This window comes from Pseudophryne corroboree, chromosome 6 (assembly GCF_028390025.1).
Source record: "Pseudophryne corroboree isolate aPseCor3 chromosome 6, aPseCor3.hap2, whole genome shotgun sequence".
Lineage (NCBI taxonomy): Eukaryota > Metazoa > Chordata > Amphibia > Anura > Myobatrachidae > Pseudophryne > Pseudophryne corroboree.
The window spans coordinates 449428405-449446276 of NC_086449.1; the positions used below are offsets into that span (position 1 = coordinate 449428405).

General features: G+C 42.0%; 1 pseudogene; it reads right to left on the minus strand.

Moving 5' to 3' along the window:
* Positions 1 to 9900: 9900 nt before the first annotated feature.
* On the minus strand, positions 9901 to 10019 carry LOC134939078 (5S ribosomal RNA; annotated as a pseudogene).
* Between the last annotated feature and the right edge of the window lie 7853 nt (positions 10020 to 17872).

Here is a 17872-nt window from a genome sequence, read left to right on the forward strand (position 1 = left end):
AGGGATTCGTCAACGAAATCTTTCGTGATATGCTGTATCAGAGCGTTGTGGTATATCTGGACGACATACTGATTTTTTCCAAGAATCTTGTCGAACACAGGACTCAAGTCAAAGAGGTGCTACACCGTTTACAAGAGAATCATCTCTACGCCAAGCTTTCCAAATGTACCTTTGAAGTAACATCTATTCCGTTCCTCGGTTATGTCATCTCGGGGACGGAGCTTCGCATGGATCCGGAAAAGTTGTCGGCCATTCGTGATTGGACTCAGCCTCTTTCCCTGAAAGCAATACAAAGGTTCCTGGGCTTTGCGAACTACTACAGGAAATTCATTAAAGGTTTCTCCACCATTGTTGCACCCATTACTGCCCTGACGAGAAAGGGTTCTAATCCTAGTTTGTGGCCTCCGGAAGCCATTGTAGCTTTTTCTCGCTTAAAGTTAGCTTTCACGACGGCTCCAGTTCTCCAACAACCAAATTTCGAGGAACCCTTCTTCTTAGAAGTTGATGCATCTTCAGTCGGGGTGGGGGCTGTCCTCTCCCAGCATTCCTCTGATAAGAAATTACATCCGTGTGGCTTCCACTCTCGTAAATTCTCTCCAGCCGAACGAAATTACTCTATTGGAGACCAGGAACTCTTGGCAATCAAATCTGCCTTGGAAGAATGGAGATATCTTCTAGAAGGGGCTAAACATGTGTTTACCATCTACACGGATCACAAGAATTTACTGTACATCAAATCCGCACAATGTTTGAATCCTCGCCAGGCGAGATGGGCACTTTTCTTTTCCCGATTCTCGTTCATTATCAAGTACCGTGCCGGGACTCTCAATATTAAAGCAGATGCGCTTTCCCGTTCACAGGTTCCCACAGACGAGGATGAACCTCCGGAGCGGGGTTTAATTCTGAATCCAGTTTCTGTCTCTGCTGCTTTAACTACTCCAGCTCCTCCTCCTGGAAGAATGTCCGTACCAGCTAGATTCCGCCCAGGAATACTACGGTGGGTCCATAACTCCAAGTTTTCCGGTCATCCCGGCGCTCAGAAGATGTACAAGTTTCTGCAAAGGTCTTACTGGTGGAACACCATGAGGAAGGATGTACAAGATTGCGTTAATTCATGTCCCCAATGTACACAACATAAATCTCCTCGTCTGCCTCCTGCAGGGTTACTTCGTCCTCTGCCTATCCCTGTGAGACCCTGGACTCACATTTCCATGGACTTCATCACTGACTTGCCCTGTTCCAAGGGTTGCAACACCGTTTGGGTTATCGTTGACCGTTTTTCGAAGATGGCACACTTTGTGCCCTTGACTGGTCTTCCGACAGCACCGAAACTGGCTCTATTGTTTATCCGAGAACATTTTCGTTTGCATGGGTTGCCACAAGAGATTGTTTCTGACCGTGGAGTACAGTTCACCGCCAGGTTTTGGAAAGCCCTTTGTTCAACTCTACACATTAAACTTAAGTTTTCGTCGGCTTATCATCCCCAAACAAATGGACAAACGGAACGAGTCAATCAAGATCTAGAGACTTTTCTTCGGTTGTATCTCTCTCCTTCACAGGACAACTGGGTGGAGTTGTTGCCTTGGGCGGAGTTTGCCCATAACCATTTGTTTCATTCTTCCACTGGGGAATCACCATTTTTCGTCAACTACGGGTTCCATCCCCGTGTTCCGGAATTTCCAAGCCTTCCGATAATAGAGGTTCCTGCTGTAGCGTCCACTCTACGACACTTTGGACAAATTTGGAGAAAGGTTCATGCTAATCTTAAGCAGGTTTCTGTTCGGTACAAGTTCTTTGCAGATAAGAAACGGCAAGCCGCACCTCAATATAAAGTTGGGGACAGGGTATGGCTGTCCACACGGAATCTCCGGTTGAAGGTGCCCACCATGAAATTCGCTCCAAGGTTCATCGGTCCTTACCCTGTGCTACAAGTCTTAAATCCTGTGGTCTGTAAACTGGGTTTGCCTGCCCATCTTCGCATACCTAACGCCTTCCATGTTTCTCTACTCCGTCCCCTCATACTGAATCGATTCCACTCAGCACTCCCAAGGCCAACGTCCGTAGTGGCAGAAGCTGGAGCGGAGTTTGAAATCAAAGCTATTCTGGACTCTCGTTATCTTCATAAAAAATTACAGTACTTGGTGGACTGGAAGGGTTATGGACCTGAGGAGAGAAGTTGGATTGGGGCTACTGAAGTAACGGCTCCTCGTCTGATTCGGATCTTCCACTCCAGACATCCGACTAAGCCCGGGAAGTGTCCAGGGGCCACTCCTGGAGGAGGGGGTACTGTCACGAACCTCGGGCAGCGGCGACCGCGCTTGTCCCTGCGGGTGGCCTGGTCTGCCCGGCGCCTCTCTTCCCCTGTCAGTCTCCGGCTTCAGCGGCGGGTCGGCGCTGCTCTCCGGCGGCTTCCCGGAAGCAAGGGCGCCGCCATCACAAGCAAGGGCAAGGAGGCGGAGCAGGTCTGACGTCACCTGCCTGCTCCGCCAATCAGGCTAGGGCGGGGAATTTAAAATCAGATACCAGGCAGAGATCCGATGCCTGAGTATCTTCGTTTCTCCTGTGGAAGCTATGATCCAGAGCTCCCTCGTCCCTGCAAGCATCCTGTGCTTCCAAGCATCCTGTCCCTGCAAGCATCCTGTGCTTCCAAGCATCCTGTCCCTGCAAGCATCCTGTGCTTCCAAGCATCCTGTCCCTGCAAGCATCCTGTGCTTCCAAGCATCCTGTGCCTACAAGCAACCTGTGCTTCCAAGCATCCTGTGCCTACAAGCACCTCCGTGCCTCCAGTTACCTCCGTGTCTCCAAGCACCTCGTGCCTCCAAGCACCTCCGTGCCTCCAAGCACCTCCGTGCCTCCAAGCACCTCGTGCCTCCAAGCACCTCGTGCCTCCAAGCACCTCCGCGCCTCAAGCACCTCCGTGCCTCCAGTTACCTCCGTGCCTCCAGTTACCTCCGTGCCTCCAGTTACCTCCGTGCCTCCAAGCACCTCCGTGCCTCCAAGCACCTCGTGCCTCCAAGCACCCCGTGCCTCCAAACACCTCCGCGCCTCAAAGCACCTCCGTGCCTCCAGTTACCTCCGTGTCTCCAAGCACCTCGCGCCTCCAAGCACCTCGTCCCTCCAAACACCTCGGTGTCTCCAAACACCTCCGTGCCTCCAAGCACCTCCGTGCCTCCAAACACCTCCGTGCCTCCAAGGGTCTCCCAGCACTCCCTGTACTCCCAGTACCTCAGTGCCTTCAATACCACAGTGTCTCCAATATCTCAGTACCCCAGCCTTCATTATTTCTACAAGTCTTGTCTTACAGGAGACCTACAAGAATTCCTCTGGGCCTCCCGCCTGCCGTCTTAGTTCTGCATGAGGAAGACCTACATCCGGCCATCTCTACTACGACCCAGTGGCGGTTCCTCTTCCCGGTCATCGGAAGAAGCCCCGAGTCCACAACACTCCCAAACCAGGTCAGTGATACTCTGCCTCTCATACCCAAGGTGCTGAGAATTATACGGCGGAGAGGAATAAGAACTATTCTCGTAGCTCCGGATTGGCCAAGAAGGACTTGGTACCCGGAACTTCAAGAAATGCTCACAGAGGACCCGTGGCCTCTACCTCTGAGAAGGGACCTGCTCCAGCAGGGACCCTGTCTGTTCCAAGACTTACCGCGGCTGCGTTTGACGGCATGGCGGTTGAACGCCGGATCCTAAAGGAAAAAGGCATTCAAGACGAAGTCATCCCTACTTTGATAAAAGCCAGAAAGGATGTAACCGCAAAGCATTATCACCGCATCTGGCGGAAATATGTTGCGTGGTGCGAGGCCAAAAAGGCCCCAACGGAGGAATTTCAACTGGGTCGATTCCTGCAAGCAGGAGTGTCTATGGGCCTCAAATTGGGATCCATTAAGGTTCAGATTTCGGCCCTGTCGAGTTTCTTTCAAAAAGAACTGGTTTCAGTGCCTGAAGTCCAGACGTTTGTTAAGGGAGTGCTACATATACAGCCTCCTTTTGTGCCTCCAGTGGCACCTTGGGATATAAATGTTGTTTTGAATTTCCAAAAATCACATTGGTCTGAACCACTTAAAACGGTAGATTTAAAATATCTCACGTGGAAAGTGGTCATGCTGTTGGTCCTGGCTTCGGCCAGGCGGGTGTCAGAATTGGAGGCTTTATCCTGTAAAAGCCCTTATCTGATTTTTCATATGGACAGGGCAGAATTGAGGACTCGTCCTCAGTTTCTCCCTAAGGTGGTTTCAGCTTTTCACCTGAACCAGCCTATTGTGGTACCTGCGGCTACTAAAGACTTGGAGGACTCCAAGTTGCTCGACGTTGTCAGGGCCCTGAAAATATGTTTCCAGGACGGCTGGAGTCAGAAAATCTGACTCGCTATTTATCCTGTACGCACCCAACAAGCTGGGTGCTCCTGCTTCTAAGCAGACTACTGCTCGCTGGATTTGTAGTACAATTCAGTTTGCACATTCTGTGACAGGCCTGCCACAGCCAAAATCTGTAAAAGCCCATTCCACAAGGAAGGTGGGCTCATCTTGGGCGGCTGCCCGAGGGGTCTCGGCTCTGCAACTTTGCCGAGCTGCTACTTGGTCAGGGTCAAATACTTTTGTAAAATCTTACAAATTTGACACTCTGGCTGAGGAGGACCTGGAGTTCCCTCATTCGGTGCTGCAGAGTCATCCGCACTCTCCCGCCCGTTTGGGAGCTTTGGTATAATCCCCATGGTCCTTACGGAGTTCCCAGCATCCACTAGGACGTCAGAGAAAATAAGAATTTACTTACCGATAATTCTATTTCTCGTAGTCCGTAGTGGATGCTGGGCGCCCATCCCAAGTGCGGATTGTCTGCAATACTTGTACATAGTTATTGTTAACTAATTGGGTTATTGTTGTTGTGAGCCATCTATCCAGAGGCTCCTTCTGTTATCATGCTGTTAACTGGGTTCAGATCACAAGTTGTACGGTGTGATTGGTGTGGCTGGTATGAGTCTTACCCGGGATTCAAAATCCTTCCTTATTGTGTACGCTCGTCCGGGCACAGTATCTAACTGAGGCTTGGAGGAGGGTCATAGGGGGAGGAGCCAGTGCACACCAGGTAGTCCTAAAGCTTTACTTTTGTGCCCAGTCTCCTGCGGAGCCGCTATTCCCCATGGTCCTTACGGAGTTCCCAGCATCCACTCCGGCATACGAGAAATAGAATTATCGGTAAGTAAATTCTTCTTATTATTCCCCTCTCTGGTGATTCTTATCACCATCCTATTACACAAATCAAAAGGTTATTATTTGAATTACTAGGGAGTTTTAGGATATCATACAAAAAAGGAAAGAAAAGATGCATGACTGGATTAAAAAATGATAATCACCCCATCAGATGGGGCTGTCCACATTTTTTAGTTGTTAATAGACTCTACACAAATTATTGGTCTGCACTTGAAGCATATGAATACTATGCCTAAAATGATTGACAAACATAAAATATTGTATTATTCTAGAGAAAAGATTAGCAACACTTGATACTAAGCACCCAAAAAGATTCCTACCATTCTCCAGCTCCTTCTGTATCTTTCCCCATGTTTTTTTGTAATTCCTTATTCAAATATATAATAATTTTTGACTTACACTATTATAGAATTTGAAACATAGAAACATAGAATTTGACGGCAGATAAGAACCAGTTGGCCCATCTAGTCTGCCCCCTTTTTTTTTTAAACCATATTTTTTTATCTCAAACCTCATTTGATACTCATTTGTTTGTAAGGATATCATTATGTCTATCCCATGCATGTTTAAATTGCTCTACTGTCTTAGCCTCTACCACCTCTGATGGGAGGCCATTCCACTTGTCCACTACCCTTTCTGTGAAGTAATTTTTCCTCAAATTTCCCCTGAACCTCCCCCCCCCCCCCCCCCCGCCAGTCTCCGTGCATGTCCTTGTGTCCTATTGCTTCTCTTCATTTAGAGAATGTTACCTCCTGGACTTTGTTAGAAACTTTAAAATATATCAAAGGTTTTATCACGTCCCCCCTTTCGCTTCTTTGCTCCAAACTATACATTTTGAGATTTCTTAGTCTTTCTGGGTATGTTTTGTGATGTAGGCCATGCACCATTTTAGTTGCCCTTCTTTGTACAGTCTCTAATGTATTAATATCCTTTTGAAGATATGGCCTCCAGAATTAAACACAGTATTCTAGATGATGCCATACCAATGACCTATACAGTGGCATTATTGCTTCTATGTCTATATACAGTATGTGTAACATTCTTCACCTACTATACCACAGCACATGTACCACTTTCAGCTACTAACAATTGAGGCAACTAATTATACTACCATCTAATCCATTAAAGTCAATATTTCTGAAGGCACCTTTTCTACCATAAAAATAGTGGATAATGGAAAAAGTACTCCAGCAGTAAACTCACCATCTGAGAACATAAAGGATATAGGGGGTCATTCTGACCCGATCACAGCATACTTTCGCTCGCACAGCTGCAACCGGGTCACTACTGCGCATGCGCGGGGGCTGTAATGCGCACACGCGTCATTGCGGGCAACGAAGAAGGGAACGAAGAAAGTGATCACAGTGGCGATTGTTTGAAAATAGATAGGTGGTGGGCGTTCCTGGGTGGCAACACAGTGTTCGGACCCATTTTCTGGGAGTGGTAAGAAAAACGCAGGCGTGTTTGAAGAAATGCAGGCGTGTCCAGGGCGGGTGTTTGACGTCAGAGCCAGGACCAAACAGGCTGAAAACATCACAGCTGGTAAGTATGTCTAGACTTACTTAGAAACTGCACACATTTTGTTCCCATAGCAGGGCTGCACAAGCGAATGCAGCCTTGCTATGGGAAAAAAAACCACCCCCATAGGCGGAGTATAGTTGATCGCACAGGCTGCAAAAAGCAGCTACGTCCGATCAACTTGGAATGACCCCCATATTTCCTTCTTTTTACTTCCCTCTTGCTATGCTGTTTCAGGTACCTCTATGGGACCAGGGCATGTTTCACAGAGATGTGTTTTGGGTATTGATCTAATTGGTCAGTAAATCTCACAAAGGGAACTACATAGGAGAGTACATATTGTTCACTGGCTCCCAAGGTAATTCATGAATAGGGTATTTTCTACATACCCAATACCTTTCCTTACACAGTAGCATGGTTGCCCTGTAGCAACTGTTACTTGCAAGGCAGGAGCATAAAATTAACTAGCTGCTGGTACATTAAGATCCACTACAGACTACATTATAAGTGATTTCCATCTGTTTTCTTGTGGCAAGACCATTCTCTATGTATCAATTCTGAGATGTTGATAAAGTGAGCTAGTATAGGTATGCCTGCCTCTACAATAATAGGCATGTATAGACAAATCATTTATTTTTGTTAAGTGTCTTTGCAATCCTACAATATATTTGTATAATTGAATTTCCTGTCAAAACATCTGTATGCTCTCCGCTTTGTAATTCTTTATTTACACATATTCTTTCTGCTATAGCACTTAGCTCATATTAACCATATCTGTAGTCATTGAAATATCCAAACTTTCAATCATAATAAAAGTCAAGACAATCAGGATATACCATCCAAAAACACAACCCCAAAGTCCTTAATCTGGCCTTGGGACCAACAGCCTATTTCTGTACATGATGATTTTCATAATATTTTTTAGCATTATGTTTCTTATTAGAGTCACTGCACTGGCAAATGGATCACATTTTATTATGAATGAAACATGCACTTATTGGCAACTGGCCACGGAGGTGCCTGCAAGAACCATTCACTTGAATTGAATCAGCTCTATCTTGAAGAATGTCTTTCAATTGAGCTGTATCAGGAGATCAATACTGTCTCCTCCTTTACTTTAATAGCAGCTGTAGTTGTCAGCAATGTTTGATAAGGTCCTTCTTACTGGTCTGTCTTCAAGCCTGCTCTCATGAAATTTTGAACTATAAACTCATTACCAGGTTGTAGATCATAGCAAGCAACATCAGTGGTGGAAGTAGAACGTTTTTCAGTGGTACTGATAGTAAAAATGGGCGAGGTTATGTGTCATGAGAGGGCGTGGTCACATAAGACTAGGGTAGTGGCTACATTATGCCAAACACTGTAATGCCCATTACACATTATGCCACACACTATAATGCTTATTACACATTATGCCCCACACCGTAATGCTTATTACACATTATGCCACACACCATACGGCCCATTACACATTGGGGGTCATTCCAAGTTGATCGCTAGCTGAAAATGTTTGCTGCGCAGCGATGATGCAAAAAAAGACACTTATGCGTATGTGGTGCAATGTACTTTCACAAAGGCCGATGCAGTTTCAAACAAGGTCTAGCGATGCATTTCAGTCACGCTGGCTGCTGCAGAGTGATTGACATGAAGTGGGCATTTCTGGGTGTCAACTGACCGTTTTTAGAAAGTGTTCGAAAAAACGCAGGCATGCCAGGAAAAAAGCAGGCGTGGCTGGGTAAACGCAGGGCGTGTTTGTGACGTCAAATCCGGAACTGAACGGTCTGAAGTGAGTAGGTCTGAAGCTACTCTGAAACTGCACAAAATAATTTTGTAGCTGCTCTGCGATCCTTTCGTTCGCACTTCTGCTAAGCTAAAATACACTCCCAGTGGGAGGCGGCATAGCGTTTGCACGGCTGCTAAAAACTGCTATCGAGCGATCAACTCGGAATTACCCCCATTATGCCAGACACCGTGAAACCCATTACATCACACACCGTAATGCCCATTAAACATTATGCCACACACTGTAATCTCTTACATATTATACCACATTCCGTAATGCCTATTACATATGATGCTACACACCGTTATGCCACTGACACCATTTTATGTCCCACACACAAAAATGCCCCTTATAAATGATGTCCCAGCTGTGGGCTGGTGGTACCACCACCATATTTGTTAATGGTACTCTGTACCACCCTACTTTCAGCACTGAGCAACATCCACAAGAATGGTTTGTGTACTGATCACAACAGCATGTATTTCTTCAGCTGGTTGCTTAGTAAAATTAGATAGTTCGTAGTGAAGTAATTTCTCTTACTGTGTTCATTTGTGGGTGGAATAACAACATTTGGTAGTTTTCCAAACAGTATCTCATAGGGAAAGTAATTAATTCTACTCTAGGGGTTATTCTGATATAATTCAGTACAATTTACAAAGCTCCTGTCCACTGAAACTAGTTTCTCTGCATATTTTTAGAACGTCTGCCTTAATTGTGCCATTGTAATGTTCGTCTTTGCTACTGGATTGTCAATTATATGCTGCATGTAGCTCGCAAGCACAGTATCTACTTACATATACTTTCATATAATGTAGTTAGAAGCATATCAGGAAGTCTGATTCAGACTAACCCTGCCCATCTAACCTGTATTGGTGAGTCCATGGGACAACTGTGACCATGCCAGCAAGAATTATTTTGGGGCTGTAGGCTTACCTTTAAGAGCTTTGACATAATATATACATAGAAGAAAAGAAGACTGTTATGTTAGGATAAAGATATGAAATTAAAAGTATGTCTTTATTAATTAAGATTAAAAAGGATAGAAAGTCCTGAAAAACAAACACTGAAAACCAACTGGTCAGGTTGGACACGAGAAGAAACTGGACGTGACTATAGGAGTATAAATAACTTTGTTGTCACACCATGAAGCAAATTGTATTGATATAAACTGAATTAACAGTCAATTCATAAATTCACATCCCATATACGGATTGGCCAACCAGCTTGGGTCAGGTATATTCCTGATGGTTGTGAGCTAAACAGATAAGGAACCTGTGTCAATTCTGATCTGCGCCTGACTGGGTGATATTAAGAGATGAACTGAAGAGAGTGTAGTAGCAAATCTGCTGTCAGTGTTAGGCACAGAGTAATTTATGTATGACAGATCCTACTACACTTGGTATTCCTATGGGGTCACCCATCCAAGTACTGACCAAGCCCAACACTGCTTTGCTTCCAAGATCGGATGGTATTGGGCGTTGACAGTGTGGTATGGTAGTAGATCACTGATAGTGCTCCCCCTCTGGGATCACTGATGAGAGTTCGCCGAATGTGATTTAGAAAAAGAGATAGTGTTACACAAAGGTTTGTGAATAAATGTGTTCAGATGGATCTGCTGTCAGCGTTAGACAGTGGACATATCCACTTAGTCCTTTCCTGTAGATTACAACTATTTGCATTTCATAATATTTGTTCACTTAGTGTGTCTATCTATCATCTATCTATACAGTATGTGTCATTAGTAAACATTTTCTTTTACAATATCTTTGTGTGTTGCTTTGTGCTTTCTGCTCAATATTTTCCATTAGTAATCTCATCATGTCCAGTCATAAATGCTTGACATTTGATGACCATCATCAAGTCTCTTTGTTTCCAAATCCTGCACCACACCAACTGTGCTGAGTGTGGCGGTAAAAGTGTGGTGGAAAAAACAATTTTTATGTCTGCCATAGAATAGTGATTGTGTTGTTCCAGTTTCTGTCTGTTTAGGGAGGCCACTATTAACATAGTAGACTAAGTCATTGTTCCCTCGGAGTGGATTGTTCAACTACATATGGTAAGTAATCAAGAAGTGTTACACTTTCCTTACCCCATTCATCTCTGTGAAACTTATCAGTTTTATTACTGGCATCAGAGTAGCTGGTTTTAAAATTGACATTTTACCAAGTAAATGAAAGTAGGAATACACACTTTAACATTGCAATCCAAAATAACGTTTGCAGATTTTTCTACAAGTACAGCAGTGTACAGATGTGTTCTCATACATCTTGCCTCAATACGCCACACAGTTGTAGATGCCTGGTGTGAGCAAGCTGACTGGTCCTGTGCAACTCCTTTAGCATTGGGCATCTTTTTTTGCCAAAGTTGCATCTTATTCACATTGCTACTGTATGTGAATAATATGCACAAACAGACTCTGCTGATTAAACAATGTGGCATACCTATATTCTGTATGTGACCGCACCTGTATCTGCATACAAAATGTTATGTTACAGTGTTTTCTATGAAATGCTATGCTATAGTGTTTTCTACGAAAACACAGTAGCATAGCATTTCATAGAGACCTACATCCACAGTCGCACACAGAATATAGGCATGCAGCATATCATCTAAACCAGCAAAAGCTGATTGGTGCATCCTATTCACAATGTTTTGTGAATAAGATGTATTTTAATAGAAAATGTATGAAAATAAGCTTAGCACTACCATGTCACACCATGGCATGACGTGTCTAGAAGGGTTGTTTAACATGCAGGGAAGCTAGGTGTGTGGGGACACATTTGTAGCTGCTGCTATTTCTCTAATACATTCCGGTAGTCCGATTGTTACGGGGGTCTAATTGGCCACTGAAATAAGCTGCTTATAACCATGTAATTGTGTAGAGACTCTTGCTACATGTGCTAGTTGTTCATGAAAGAATAAATAAAAATCCATCTTATAATTGGAGGTGGGACTATTATGAGATCATTTTTCAGAGGTTCAAATGTTTATTCAGTATGTACCAAAGGTTCTGGCACAGAAGCTTTAGTTAAGTCTTACAAAGGGGCAGTTAAGTAGGAATACTGTAGTTAGAAATCCAATTACTATAGTAACCTACTATTCCTATTTTATTTTGTTAATGTGTAATCTGATTTCTTGAATAACTACAATCTGGAGATACAGCGTAGATGTTTTGTACCTTCAGATAAACAGAAATAAGAAACTTTTTTTCTTATGATATTGTTTCATCCTCGGGCTTGGTCACGGTTATTTGGCAAAATGAAATTATCGGACTTGGGTACCCACTAGGACCCACATACACTAGACCACCCCACAGACATTGTTTATATCTTAAGGTACTTTCTTTATCTTTTCCTGTACTCTAAATGGCAGAGTATTTGCAGGAGCCGGACAATCTGTTACCGAAAGCAGATACTGCTCTTTACACTCAGCCAGAAGGGTTAACCTTAGCAATCTCATCCTTCCTCCTCTGCACATGCTTTGGAAGCAACAGGAAGGAAAATAGAAGCCAGACTCTCTGAGTTGAGTTTTTTCTGGACTCTTGTCTATTACTATATTTATTACTATGATAATTGCAGAAGGGGTTTTGGGAACACTCATTCATTATTCGATGCATAGATGGCAGATAATGAACAGTTGTAGTCCATCCTCAATCCTGCAGTTATTTTAGTACTTTTACTATACTACTGCCTATCGCTGTTGAGAATCTACAAAAGCTTACACATTTTTCATGGAAATTATTACCTCTGTACTGAAGATTCTCTTTGGAGGTATGATATGATGTCTGGTTAAAATATATGCTGTGTTAATATAATGTGTGCACTACAATTACTACTGTATATCTACTGGCAATACTTTATATAATGTTTAAAAAATGCTTTTTGTGATCTAAAAACAATTACACTTTTAAGAACAAACAACATTGACTGGGGAGTCTTATCATATGCAATTAATTGCCTCCATTTCAGGCAGATATTATATTGCATCTTGATAACATAATAAATAATTATAACATTTTGTTCCTGGGAATTGTGATAAAATTGATTTTTTCTTCTTTGTTTTACCTTCATTTTGTGTTTGTGTTCTAGGTTTTTTAATGAATCTCAATAAATATTGTTTTTAAATTACTATACTGAAGAAGTGCCCCCTCAAAAAAAGAGCTTCTTTCCTTTTTCTGTATGAATTAATATTAAGCCACATGGAAAAACAAGGGATTGTAAGTTTTCAGTTAAGGTTTGACTGGAAATTGTGGAAGAATTTACAAAGCCCTGTGGAATCATTGTCCAGGTGTATTGTGTGCCCCAATATGTGAATGTAAAAAGATACTGATCATCTGGATGTATTGGAAATGAAAAAAATACAGAACATAAGTCAGCTACTGAATTTTTTTTACTATCTGATGGAATTTGCATTAAAAAGGTGGCAGGAATTGGTACGACAGGACGCAGTCACTTAAACAATTGCATCAATTGCTCTTAGGTTTTGAACTAGCCTAAGCTCCTCCCACTGCTCTTGTGTACAAGAAATATGGGCATGTTCACTGGACTTTGTGTTTTAACCAATACCCCTTGATGTATTAGTTACTGAATTACGGGAAACACACAATTTTTTGTTTCAAGATTTAAGGGATATTGCAATCTACTTGAAATTATTGCCCATTTTGAATTTCATAATAACTGATTAAGAATGTTGAATCTCTCCAACATCATTAGATCCTGTTGTCCACATTGTGTCAGGTATTGTTGACAACAGTTTCGGTACTTCTGGAGGATTAAGGTTCAGTACATCTAGGCTGTGTGGATCACTAAGCAATGCATTAACAACCAACCACTGGATTAAATCTGGCATATGTAAATATACCATATCTGGGGAGATGATTTCAGTAAAATTAAAGTTTACACAATAAGTATTTTCTTTGCAAATTAGCTATTATATCTGCAGCTAAAAGAATTGAATGCTCCTTGTCCGTGGACTGATTGCTATTTTACCTCTTGTGTTCTTGTTAGCAGAATAATTTTATTAGCTACCCCTACTGAATATATGATATTATTTGTGGTAGGTAAAGATTTTTTGCCTGTTACTGTATAAGTGATATTGAAGGCCCCATATCAATCAGAAATGAATGTCAAGAATGTTCAATTGGTAAATCAATAGTTGATTCCTTAGGTTCACAACATATTTATGTCATAGTGATAATGAAATTTCTGCGGTGTCATTTTTAGAAAGGAACTGTCTTGATTTCTCTCATTTACAGGCACAATCCCTAACAAAAAGTCGCTTCCCCTGACAATTGAAACAAATAATTTGTGAATAATCAAATTTTGGGTGATGAGTAAAAGCATTTTTGTTTTTCTGTTGGCCAGCCATATCGCATGTGTCTAGATCACCAACAGCTTGTATTTGTTTCCAAATATATTTATACAAGCAATGAGAAATTTGGTAACTCCTCTTTCCAATTAGTAATATTATCCAGGTGAATGAAAAAGGGGTTATTCTGAATAAGAAACAAAAAACAAGTATTCCCTAGCACTCTGGATAACATCAGCAACAGGATTTGAAAAATATATTGTGGTAGATCTCGGATGCATATATTTGCAAAGATATGTTAAGCCCCCAGGTCAACTTCAAGGCATCACTGAGTCCTGGGGTCCCAAATACTAAGTCTAAATCTGGGGCGTGGTACCCCATAAACCGACTCTGCTTGCAGCATTAATATTCTGCAGTTGTCCACTTCTTGGTTCCTAAAATGGAATGAAAACAGACACTCTTTTGGATATGTTTCCCTTCTAAGCATGATTAATTCTCCCTTCCTGTTTCGATATGTTATGACTTTATTCCAGGTGTCTGCTTCTTTCTGTTTTTTTTAAACATCACATTTCACTACTGTACCATTGCAAATAATCCTTTGAAAATATGACATTATTTACATGTTGTTGTCAGGATCTTTAAATTTTCTTTTCTCTTTACAATTACATTTAAAAATCCTCAAAAATGTCCCTGTAGATAGAATTAAATAGTTTTTAAATTATTGTAATCCTGACCTAGCACCTCCACTGCCACCCCCCTTCCCCCATACTACACAGAAGAAGGATTTCCTTATAGTTGAACTTTTTTCTGGTGATGCCTTCACTTGCATCTCCTCTGCATTGCTTGAACACAGGGTTGCCATCAGAAATGATGGGGCCTGGGACTAGCAAAATGGGCAGCCCCCCCCAAAAAAATAATAATAATTAAATATTTATATATATATATATATATATATATAAATATATATATAGACAAAAAAGTTCCAGTATCCTGGAAGGGCACTCTCCTTAAGAAAATGGATCAAAACATCACTTTCAAGGTGTCATCACAGGCTTTATTCAGTTGACGTTTCGGCTCACGAGCCTTTTTCAAGACAAGCCATAAAATATTCCAATTCATAGAAGTCGAATCCGCAAATATAAGTCATGCATTCAGTACCAACTCCACAGACAAGTGGCCCTGTGGTCCTATGACCTGCTCAATGTAACAGTCACAGAACAGGGGATCAGATGGCCCACTATCCTCATATCAGATAACCGGTGTAACTGCAGTCCCTGCAATCAGGAGACTGCAATTACACCGGTTGTCTGATATGAGGATAGTGGGCCATCTGATCCCTTGTTCTAAGACTGTTACATTGAGCAGGTCGTAGGACCACAGGGCCACTTGTCTGTGGAGTTGGTACTAAATGCATGACTTATATTTGCTGATTCGACTTCTATGAATTGGAATATTTTATGGCTTGTCTTGAAAAAGGCTCGTATTGTTGAGCCGAAACGTCGACTGAATAAAGCCTGTGATGACACCTTGAAGTGATGTTTTGATCCATTTTCTTAAGGAGAGTGCCCTTCCAGGATACTGGAACTTTTTTGTCTATATTTGTGGACCTACCTATTATTGGTGGATCTCACTGGGAGCACCCCGAACAGTAATGAATGATGGATGAGAGTGCAGGATCTACGTGTATATATATATATATACTATACTATAATATATATATATTTTTTAAATTCTATGTCCCCATAGCTTTGTCCCCAGCACCATATTATGCATCTCACACAGTAATACCCCACACAGTAATGCCCCAGTACCTGCTCATTGAGGTACTGCTTGCTGTCAGGTGTTCTGTGCGTCGTCGTCCCCCGCTGGATCCACTGCAAACTGTTTGGCAGCCTGCTTCAGGTAAAACTTTTGAAAATGTCATTCGAAATTGGCCTCCGCCTCAAAGGAGACAGTTATTTAAGATACTAGAGCCTCCTCTAGCATCTTTAATATCTGTCTCCTCTGAGGCGGCAGATATCTTGAGAGGGACATTTTCAATAGCCTGCTGGAGCCTGGCAAACAACGGCAGCGGTGGGGGCAGGAGGATGAAAGGTGGCAGGAGGACGGATGGTGGTGGGCGGGCAGTGGCATGAGCGGCCCGGGACTGTTGTTAAAGAGGCCAGGCCCGGGACAGCTGTGCCAGGAGCACCCCCCTGATGGCAGGCCTGCTTGAACATGATAGTCCACAAGTTGTGACCTAAGGAAACTTCTTTGATTAGTGTTTAGGTAGGGATGACTGGGGTTTATCTTTCATTCTATACAGTAAATTTACACCAAAGGCATTTATTAAAGTTAAATCTATTAGGTGTTTTTAAATTGCTGTTAAGAGAAAAATGGTGAGTATGGTATATAAACAATAACATTTACTGTACAAATAATTTAGTCTCTCTTTTTTACTTACAGTTGGATTTCCCAAATGCCATACAACTTAATACTTAACATTTGTAAGGAGAGATGCTATGCTGATTAGCCTGGCTAATCAGGGTTGTATTCAAAGGGTTGTTTTAAAGGGTTATGAAATATTATGAAAATACTTTTCCAGGACCTACACAGTGGCTGTATCTGTGCCAGGCATTGAAGGATTGTGCTTTGCTGGGATGTGATGACTTGCTCTCCTTTCATTGCAGGTAATTGCACTGATCCCTTGCAGTTTGGGTCTGTTTCGAAAACTCATGCTGCAGTGCAAATATATTCTATTGGGTTACTACAATGAAAATATTTCTATCAGCAGTTATTATTGTAATCGATGAAAATGTATTTCAACTTTCTTAATTGTTGGTAATCTGCTATCTCAGTGTTTATTCTAGTGGAGTTTTATTGCATCCTCTAACTGGGGGGAGGGGGGGTTACACATTGATTGGAATTAATGGACACACATTGATAGCATTCATTCTTAAGGAGAGATGGTAGGCTGATCGGGGTTGTATTATTCAAAGGATTGTTTAAAAGAGTTATGAAATATTATGAAAATACTTATCCAGGATTAAAAAAAGGATGAAAATAGACAGAAACATCCAATCAACTTTTCAGCAAAGGAACAGACAATCAACATGCCTTTCACCCTCATGCAACCTCATCTGTCAATTAAACGTATGTACATATCTTTCTCTATGACATGCTCATACAGTCTAAGAACAGAATGTAACTATTTTTTATGTAAGAAAATCAGTTTTTACATCATGATTTGCTTGTGACTGTAAATACCTGGGTTTGGATCTTTAGATGCAATCTACGGTCAGCTGTGCTGATCAAAGTTCACTCACATACGCAAATTATTAATAATAAAAAGTGTTTGTAAATGGACAGCTGAACACCACCAGTTATCATACTGTATATTTAAATGTTTAAATGTAAATATTGCAACTTTATTAAATTCTAAGCCTACAGGAACTGTACTTTTGTCCCAACGAAACCATGTACTACAAATTGATTTTCTTCATTGCAGTCCATAGTTATTTCTCAAAACAATAACATCCTTCATTCTTCCTGCAACTCACCCCTCTACACATTGCTGCCTCAATTATCCTCTCCCCTCTTATTAATACTCATGAGATTTTTAGTTATCTTTCTACTTTGACAATAACATCCGTAACCGGTCACCATAAAAAACATTCACAAACCACCTACAACTGTATTTATCTCTTTCTCCTGCTTCTATTAGCTGGTGACATTTCACTGAATCCATGATCCAACCACATATCTCACTCACATCAACCTGATTCATAGCAATATAGAAATCCAGCCAACCTCAAAAATATTACATGTCTCCCTGCACCCTCCAATTCACTAAAATGTGCCTTATGGAATGCATGCTCTGTTAATATCCATACATGACCTCTTCACAGCTAACAACTTCGATCTGCTGGCTATAACTTAAACATGGCTCACGCAATCAGACACGGCCCCCCCTGCAGCACTGTCACATGGTGTTCTCCACTTCACACACACCTCCAGGTGGTAATCTACCGTGGCTAATTGAATACCCCCCCGTATGCAGGAGATTGCTC